At 38.6% G+C, this 10,325-nt stretch overlaps 2 pseudogenes; both read right to left on the bottom strand.

The window, feature by feature from the left end:
* Positions 1 to 1,400: 1,400 nt before the first annotated feature.
* Positions 1,401 to 2,638, bottom strand: LOC143385969 (sprouty-related, EVH1 domain-containing protein 1 pseudogene; annotated as a pseudogene).
* Positions 2,639 to 8,992: 6,354 nt separating this feature from the next.
* Positions 8,993 to 9,876, bottom strand: LOC143385966 (core-binding factor subunit beta pseudogene; annotated as a pseudogene).
* Positions 9,877 to 10,325: the final 449 nt, after the last annotated feature.

Genomic DNA, 10,325 nt, shown 5'->3' with positions numbered 1-10,325 from the left:
TACTTCGAGCCATTAATTTAAAAAAAAAAAAAAGTCACACGTCAACTTTATTCCTGTAAGGGAATGTTCTTAAAGAATTCCTCATTTGGTTAGTTTTGATGTTTAAAAAAAAATGACCCCATGGTATTTTAAAATGGTATGTTGGAACACATATCCTACTACTTTGTAAATTAAACAGCAATAATACAATGTTCTGCAAAAGAAATAAAATTTATATCTACAAGATATTTCATTCACAATGATGTTGGATTAAATACTTTCCTGGGGTACATTAGCATACATTTTAACAAAATAATTTTGTTTTCGGCCAGTTTAAATAAAAAAAAATATAGCTGAGAAAGATCAGTGTTATATGAATAGTAAGTACTGAGGAATAAGCTAAAACATTAGTAATGCAGCTGAACATATTTCGGTGTAGCAGAACAATAAATGGAGAATTCAAGAGGAAACTGTTTTACACCAACTATGCATTTACACTTTTTGCCTTGTAAAACGTTTGTTTTTGCAATATTATTTTTTGAAGGAGGAAACTCTGAAAGAAAACAACTTGCTGGTTGAATACCACAAAAAACAAAACAAAACAACCAAAACCCTTAAATTTTCTGTTTACTCAGTCTCTTTTTATATAAAAATAAGGGTTAAGTTCCCATCAGAACATTAGACAATTACATCTGTGCTTTAAAAAATGTTGGTCACACAAGGCTATTAGAATATCTTAAAGGTTTTTAGATTACCAGAATGTACAGATATAACTCAATATAAATTGTAGCCAAAGATAAACAAGGATGAAAATATCAAATCATTCACATGGAATAAAAATGTTATTAACTAGATGAGTTAAATATTTAAAATATATGGAATGTGACAGTAGATAAATGTGTATCTACTTCAGAATTAGGAAGGGCAAGAAAGGTTTAATATGTAATAATTCGTACCTTACATTTAGTTAAATATAAACATTTTGTTATTTATACATAAAACTGCTTTCAGAAAAACAACTAATAAATGATTTAGTTGCACTTATTTTACTTCTTATAATTCCCAAGTGTTAACTTTTCTTAGATTGAAATCAACTGTCCCCTAGTGCATTTTTATTTTTAGTTCATGAATTCAAACCTTTAAATTCCCATCACCTAATGCATAAATATACAAAAATGCCAAAAATTAATCCCTTTTTGTTGGATCATATTTATGCTGACTTTTTATAGTCAATAGCCAAAAATGATTTTCTTCTGCAAATACTCTACAACCTGTAATGAAACATGCCATGCACTCAAGGAAAAAAAAATGCATGGCTAGCATCTGTGAAATGCCAAGAACTGATGAGTTCTGCTTCTTCCACGTGTGGCCCCAGTGATACCAGGCAAGATTCCATATTGTTTGCCAAAAGCTTCCACAAAACCAAGTTAGCTAATTCCTGGAAACAAAGATTTTAAGCTCCTTTTGGCACTGGATCATTTCATCCAGCAGCTTTATGTTTCCCACCACAGCACCCACACGCCTCACCACAGCGATGGCACATTCACAAAGGGACATAGCAGCACATACATGGTACAATAAAAGACAAAGCTACCAGGGCTAACCATCGTAAGCAGAACTTGTCATCACTAGTGTCACATGAACAGGGATCAGAAAAATCTCCCTCTGAGTCTGACATACAATGATACAACATGCTCTGTGCACAGAGCATACAACTAACTTGATATATGCATCTTTTAATAGGATCTGGAGCATCCTGACATTTTCCCCTGCCATTTTCTTCATGATTAAACCTTTCCTGGCAGTATACGCAGCGAGAACATTCACCATCCTCTTTTCTTCGTTTTCACTTCTTAATTTTTAATGAGGAAGAAGGCTGTGTCTTAAATACCACAGAGTCTTTGAGTGAACTTAACTTAGTCTCATCCCCACAAGAGTAGAGATAGTCTGACTTTTTACTGTCTGGTTTAGGAAAGTGAATATTGGAGTCAGTATCATCTCTCTCCAAGTCATTTTTCCACATGTCAGGATGTCTGTAGTCTGCATACCGACGTATTAAGATATCTCGAGGGTTTATTCTGACAATCTCATCCTCATCTTGAAAGCTGACATGTCTGATTGATTTCAAAGGGACCCTGTTTTGGGACTTTAAGCTTCCACATTCCTTGGGTATTTGCCGCTGTACATATTCCACACTTCTGTTCTGAATGTCTAGGCCTGGCTGTCCAAATGTTATTTGTAAGTCATCAGCTCCTTCAGCTTCATTTTTCAATGCTGGGCATCCTTGAGAAATATCCTCGATGGCTCTTCAAATGCCTCTATCAAAAGCCCTAGCAACAGCAGGACTTTGAAAGGTAAGGCCAAATTTCTTGTCATCAATCTTCCAGTGGTGAAATGTTGGAGTGACCTTATTATAAATAAGGTCTTTTTTAAGCATACATTCCAAAACCACCATTTTGTCCCTGAGTCGCTCTCCATGGATAAAAAAGTCAGCACAGCCATTCTCTTCCTGATGAGGGACTTTGAAGACAGTGACGCTGCTTAGTCCACTCCCTCCAAGGAGTAACCATCCACCACTTGAGTCATCTCAGGTCATCACCACAGCTCGCACTCATGCATAACTATTATGGTTGTCAGAAGTCGCCTTCTCCTCGCTCATCTTTCCCTCACCGTGATCCAATCCGGAGATGGAGGAGCAACAGCAGGCGGGGTAGTAGCAGCAGCACCGAGGGGCAGCAGACAGCGGCGGGGGGGGGGGGGCAGGGGGGCAGCGGCTCAGGGGCCTTACCATGGTGGATGCCTCACCCAGAATGGTGCCCCCCCAGCCGGGAACCCCGGCCACCCCCGCAGGGGGGGTGGCAGCAGGAATCTTTGCTGTGGCGACCCCAGCCTCTTCCCTCGCCTCAGTGCCCGGCCAGGGAGATCCTGAGAGGCCGGGTGGAAAAGGGAAAATGGAAGAGGGGCTGCAAAGGCTGGCTGGAGAGCTGCTCCTCCAGCCACTAGGGTGGAGCGCCGCGGGGTCGGTCCGGCCAGGAAGAAGCGGGCGGGCGGAGAAGCCGGGAGCAGAGGCGGCGCTTCCCTCAGGGATGTGGCGAGGAGGAAGCAGAGCTCCGCTCGGTGGGGGCCGGCGGGGGGGGGTGCCAAGCCCAGGCTCCGGGCGGCAGCGGCGGCGCGGTCCTGCCGGAGCCCACCCCACCATCTCCCGCCTGGCTGTCGGCTGCCCGCTCAGCCACCGGCGGCGCTGGGGTCGGCCCTCAGGCACCAGCGGAACCGGACAAGGGGGCCCGTGGCGGCGGATTCCTCCAGACACGCTCCAGCCCGGACTCCTCCTGAAGGGGGAGGCAAGGGCGGCCAGGAGCGTGAGAGGCGAGGGGCAGACGAGCTGGTTGCTCACACCCGAGCCGGAGAAGAGCGGGCCAGCTCGTAGATACAGGGTCCCGAGAAGCCGCGGCAGAGGAGAGCGGCCGCAGGTCCCCACCAACCGCTCCGAGGGCCAGCTCCTCTCGCCCGCCAGAGGGGAGCTGCGAGGGGTGCCGCGGAAGCGCTCACGCCGCCCGCTCCTTCCGCCGCCGCCGCTGCCCGAACCCTGGATTTTTCTTCTTTTCTTATAAATACATTTAATGCTACAAATTTCCCCTCAGCCCTGTTTTCACTGCATTCTACAAATTATGATGAGCTGCTTTTATTTTTATTTTGTCCAAACATCTTAATTTCTCTTGCAACTTCCTCTTTAAGCCATTATTTTTTAGAAATATGCTATCATTCCTTACTTTGTACGTTTTAAAAAAAAAATTTTAAGAACTAAAATAATTTATAAAATGTCAGAAAGAATATTGGCCAGACATTTTATATATAAGGAATACATTTTGTCTTTCAAATTTTACTACAGAACTCATTGCTTGCTTTAAACAAAAGGAAATGAGACATGTTAGCATGAGATTAAAAAATAAAAACTTGGTAAATTATCATACAATAAAATTGTTGTTTTTTTTTTTTTTTTGGTATTCCAGTCTATAAATTATAACACAAGTATAGATTCTTGAGCCGGTACCAATAAGGAAGCAAACTAGTTACACGACATCAACAACAATCCTCCCTTTTGCCTTTAAAATCATATACTCCCTTCAAAGCTAACATCTGGCAAAGACTAGTATGTTCTCTATAACCAGTTTCATCTTTTCATATTAATTTATGCTAAGTAAACAGAATCACATTGATCACTGAATCTTTAAAAGTGGCTTCCTTGATTCTGTATAATGCATTCAAGATTCAACTAATTTGCTACATACATGAATATTTTGTCTTTTAAGTTACTAATGTTATTTCATTGTGTTAATGCATTATATTGTATTCACCTGTCAACAGCTGTTTCCAGTTTTTTTTTCAATTATGAATACAACATTTAAAATACTTGTTGCCAGGTTTTTGTGTAGCCATATATTTTAATTTCTCTGTCATAAATATCAAACAGTGAATTGTTGATTGACTCTATAAGAAACTGTCAAATTATTTTCCAAAGTGGTTTTATCATTTTGCATTCCCATCATCACCGTATGACAGTTCCATTGATCCATATCTCATGAGCTCAGTACTGTACAATTTTTTGTTTTTAATTTTAGCTGTTACAATGTATATGTTTCATTATCATTTTAATTTGCAAATTCCCAGAGGTTAATGAAGTTGAATATTTTCTTCAGATGTTTACTCAAGATCCTTAAATCCTCTTTGGTGAACTATAATTGAGCTATTACTTTTCTCCTTTTCTCCCTATTGCTTTTTGAGTTACATATATATTTTTCAAATTATTTATTTACATTTATGTGGTGCTAAGGGCCGAACCCAGTGCCTCACACATGATAGGCAAGTGCTCTGCCACTAAGCTACAGCCCCAGCCCTAGTTACTTATGTATTCTTGAGACAAGTTCTTTGGTGATTTCCAAATATTATATTGATTTCATAGTTAGCTCCATGACATACCTTTTCATTCTCTTAACTTTGGATTTTATACTACAAAATTTTTAGTTTTAATGAATTCTGGTTTATTAACTTTTTCTTTAATGAATCATGCTGTTTTATGTCATGGACTCTACCTAACCCCAGATCAGGAAGGTTGTCTATGTTTTATATTGAAGGTTCAATAGTTTATTTCTTTACCTTTCCACATAAATTCTGATGTCTAATTCCCTGTGTCTACAAAATATACTGCTAGAGTTGCAAATGGAATTCTTCAAAAATCTGTAAATCAAATTGGGAAATACTGACAGTTTAAAATTTTTTTTAATCTTCCAATCCCTAGACACAGTGTGCTTCTACATTTATTTAGGTCTTTCTTAATTTGCTTCATCATTGTTTAGTATATTATATGTATAAAGTATATTATTCCCTTGGATCTACTGTGAACTGGGTTTGTTACTTTTTTTAATTGTACATTGCTAGTAAGCTATCTCACAATTCAGAGCAATTTGGTTCCAGAACCACCCACAGATAACAAATCCATAGTTGCCCTAGTCCCTCATACAAAATGGCATAGTGTTTATATATAACCGATATACAACCTCCCATATACTTTAAAAAAAATAAAATAAAATAAAGAGAGAGTGAGAGAGGGAAAGAGAGAGAGAGAATTTTAATATTTATTTTTTAGTTATCGGCGGGCACAACATCTTTGCTTTGTATGTGATGCTGAGGATCGAACCCGGGCCGCACGCATGCCAGGCGAGCGTGCTACCGCTTGAGCCACATCCCCAGCCCCCATATACTTTAAATCATCACTGAATTACTCATAATACCTAATACAATATAAATGCTACATAATCAGTTGTTATACTATATTGTTTAGAGAACAGTAACAAGAAAAAAGACTCTATGTGTTTAGTGCAGACACAATTTTTTTTTCAAATACTTTCCATCCACAGATGGTTAAACCTGTAGAGGCAGAACCTTCAAACACAGAGGGGCAACAGTACATAGAAATAGAACTGCAGGGGGTGCTGGGTTTGTGGCTGAGTAGTACAGCGCTCGCCTAGCACATGGAAGGCCCTGGGTTAGATACTCAGCACCACATAAAAATAAATAAATAAAATAAAGATATTGTGTCCAGTTACAACCAAAAAATAAATATTAAAAAAAGTTAAAAAAAAACTGCAGGGAAGGGTAAATGCAATGCATTCTGGAACCTTGTTAAACTTCAGGTTTTTTGAGGGATTCTCTACATTGCCTCTTATCTGTATGCCTTTATGTCTTCTGTTACCATATTAACACTGATCAGGATGTCTAGAAAAATATTTAATAAAATCCTTGTCTTATTCTCATTCATGGAGGAAAATAATCTTCATGCTTTCATCGTTAACTATGGCATTAACTATAGATTTTGTGGGTAATGGTATATTATTCTGTTTTTGAATAGTAGGATCCACTTTCCTTTTTTTTTTTAATTTTCACAACTATACTTATGAGGTATTCTAGTCCACAATTTTTTTTTCCTTCTTTCCTCCTTCTTCCTTTGTTGTTTACTGTCTTTGTCTGGTTTTGGTATCAGTTAATTCTGCTTCATATAAAGTTGGGAAGTGTTTCCACTTCTCATGTTCTGGAAAACACCGTCAGTGAAACAATATTATTTTTTCATTAAATATTTCATAGGCTTGACCATTTTAACTATTCAGGGTTTGAATATTTTTGGAAGGTTTTAACTATTAATTCAACTATTTTTTCTTTAAATCAGGGATTGAACCCAGGGGTACTTAACCTCTGAGCCACATCTTCAATCCTTTTTATTTTGAGACAGGACCTCTCTAAGTTTCTTGGGGTCCCATTATGTTGTTGAGGCTGGCCTCAAACTTGAGATCCTCCTGCCTCAGCCTCCTGGGTGGCTGGGATTACAAGTATGCACCACCAAGGCCAGCTGAATTCAACTTCTTTAATAAGGAATTAATTAAGCTTATTTGTTTCATCTTAGGTAAAGTTTGGAAGTTTGCTGGAAGGAACTGGTCCGTTTCACCTAAAATGTTAAATTTATGTCCAGAGAGGCTTTCTACATTTCCTCATTGTCCTCTGGATTCCAGTAGACTAACTACATTCCTTCTTTCACTGATAACACTGGTTCTTCCTGTCTTATCTTTTCTATCATAATGTTAAAGATAATCAATTTCTACTGATCTATGAAAAAGAAACCCAGCTTTTTTTTTTCACTACACATAAGTTTATTGTGAAAGTAAAACATGTAACACACAATATGGCTAATGGTGGCATAAGCAATCTGGTAGCTTAAGGCAAGTTTTGATGGAGATGAATTTAGAAAAGCTGATACAATGATGTAATTTTGCTTAAATATGGATTATGAAAACATATCAAATTGCATCAATAACTTAAAAAAAGTAGTTTTCAAGGCCTGAACTACTGGAGAAAAAGGGCTTATAATCTTAATGCCAGCATTAAGACAGACAGAAGCAACACAGTACTAAACGACACGGGGAAATCCAGTATTTACAGAAGAATGGCAACAGGAACATTTATTTATTAATATTTGATCTTATACTGGTGGACTAAAAGCCCTTAGCTGGAAGCAATAGAGAAAAATGTACCATCATCATGTTATTAAAAAAATACGAAGTGCAGAAGTCAAAAACCAAGGAGCTCTGTGATAAAGTAACCTTAAAACACCACTGTAAGGATCACTTAAAAGGCGATTCCCTCAGGGGAAATTAGGGCACTGAGTGTGTAAACATGTGAGCTGCACAACACCAAATACCAACCAAATTCATTCATAGTACTTAGTTACACAAGATCAGCATGGTTTTTTATGATGTATTATTATTTATAACAATTTAAACACACTCCTTACCATGCATGACTTCAAATATATAACAAATATTTTTTATTCTGATACAGGATATCTTTTTATGAATTAAAAGACCTACATACATCGAAAATCACACCTCCTTCATCAATCAAGTATATTTATATGCTTTTTAAATGCAATGACATTATTCAGATTTCATTTTCTGAATTGTGTGTCAGTTTTTCTACTCTTCAAAATAATGCCATTTTGTTATGATAAAATACATTTTTGCAAAAATTCAGAAATGTATTAACATTTAATGAACATGACCATGAAAAGTATTCGTAAGTTTGTGCCAAATGACTCAGCACTTTCTTCAGTCTTGTATTTAAAAAAAAAAAAAAGTTGCACCCAATTTGACAGTAAGCCTATTTAAAAAATATTCTTAACTATTCATCTCAAAAGGTGCTAATAATAGTCCTTTTGCAAAATACCATATATAATTGTGAATGTTTTCCCCCAGAATAAAGAAAATGTATCCTCTGCACAGATGAACATTTTCTAAGACTAATCTTTCATTACCCAGTATTGTTTTTACAAAAGCATGCACTATAAAACACATAAAAGCAGCTATCTTAAACATGATTTTAATACAATATTACCTTTGTAGCTGATTCATCACTGTCTCCAGTTTAATATGTTGTTACATTCATAAAGAAGCTCCAGTATCCCTTTTGATTGATTAAAAAAAAATCCCTGAATAAAACAGAAGCCAGCCTGTGACTTCTTTAGGCATTTCAGTAGAATGTTATCATCTAAGGAGAATATCTCCACCCAAACTCATGATTACAAAGCAGAATCTAAAACACACCTGGGGCAGATTACAGAGTTAATAAAATTTAAATTTTTTATGTTTAAAAAGGAAAGAAAGGGTGCTCATTATTAGCATTTAAAAGGATACTGCAACTTTAACAACTATAAACTTTGTGGCAGAAGGCTGTGGCAGACAGTTCTATGCTACTAGGTTTTTAGCTTGTAAATAATGCAAACGTATCAACAGTTTTTAAATGCAATAGACAATAAAAACAAAAGGAAATGAAGGAAAAAAATCAAGACTGCCTATTTAAAAAGAAACTGTAACCAACACATCTAAAAGTATAAAAAAAAAAGCAACTGATCAAAGAAAGCCCTTTGGATTAAAAACTTAAATTTGTTTTAAAATGACATGAACTTTAAATTAGAATGGAGGAAAAAAGAGCTTTACAAATTGATAGTTTCAACTGAAATAATGCCAACAAGGTAAGCTTGCATAGAAAAAAATTTCAAAATATTACTGGCTATATGCTTTAAAAATTAGAAATGTAGGTATTATAATCATAGTGCAAAACCATGGCAGTTTGTGATGTTTTTTACTGCCTTAGGTTTGAGAAATAGACCGTAGTACCTCCAGTTATCACAGTTTCTGGTCTTATAATGAATTATTTCTGCCAACTAGAAGCAATGTGTATGTAAAGATGGGCAGCACATTTGCTGTGCTACTATTAACGAAGTTTGAGATCATCACCACCACCTAAATTGGAACCAGGACTAGGGTCTTGTTGTCTTCTTGCCTCCATTTCCTCCCGATGTGACCTGTCTCTATCTTCAAATTCACGTGTCCTTCTCCGAGCCTCTTCAAAGGCCTGTTGTGCTAATGCTGGGCTCGCTCCTCATCAAACTCCAGGCACCCCATACCATCCAGTCTCTGAAGATCAATCCAGCCTTTCCAGATAACACAGACTCCATTCAGAATCATGGGAGCCTTCAAATACACCTTGCCTGCTTCTCTTTCTAAGTCGACATACTCCCGGCTAGGTGTTTGTCGCTGTTCTCCCTGCCAGCTGGCCAGAAAAAACTGGAGAGACAGATTGGTTCCTGTGGCCACAAAAGCGATCTCCGAGCGCCCGTCGCGGCAGGCGTTCTGGAAGCGCGCCTGGCGCTCCTCGTGGGGCCGGTCCCTGAAGCCGGTGTACTTAATCTCACACTCGCGGCTCAGCTTTCTGAAGAATTCTTCATTCTCGAACTTGCTTCTCTGGTCGGGCACCACGCGCGGCATCTTCCCGCCCTGAGGCCTTGCCGGCCGGCCGGGCTACGGGGAAGCGCGGGCACCCGCTGGCCGGCTCCGCGCTGACCGAATGACCGCCCACCCGTGGCACCCCGACTCCCGCTCCCCTTTGTTTCAGGCGCCCGCCCGTGTGGGCTCCCGCTCAGGGGAGTCTGAAGTGCCACCGCCCGCAGGAACCCAACCCACGCCGCCGTCGCCTCAGCCGTTGCCTGCCGCCCCCGGCCGCCGGAAACCCAGCTTTTAATTTCACTGACTTTGGTTGTTACTCTTTTCTTTTGAATTTGTTAATTTCTCATTTTGGTTTCATTTTTATCTTCTAGTGTTGAGACGGAACCACGGATTATTGATCTGAGGTCTTTTTGTTTTTCTAGAACTGCTTTTGTTTTTCTAAGAACTGCTTAGGCTGAATAAATTGACATTATATTTTCATTTACTGTCAGTTGAAAATGATTTTTAATTTTCCAT

The sequence above is a fragment of the Callospermophilus lateralis genome, assembly GCF_048772815.1.
Source record: "Callospermophilus lateralis isolate mCalLat2 chromosome 11 unlocalized genomic scaffold, mCalLat2.hap1 SUPER_11_unloc_1, whole genome shotgun sequence".
NCBI lineage: Eukaryota > Metazoa > Chordata > Mammalia > Rodentia > Sciuridae > Callospermophilus > Callospermophilus lateralis.
This window is presented reverse-complemented; position numbering and strand designations above follow the sequence as displayed.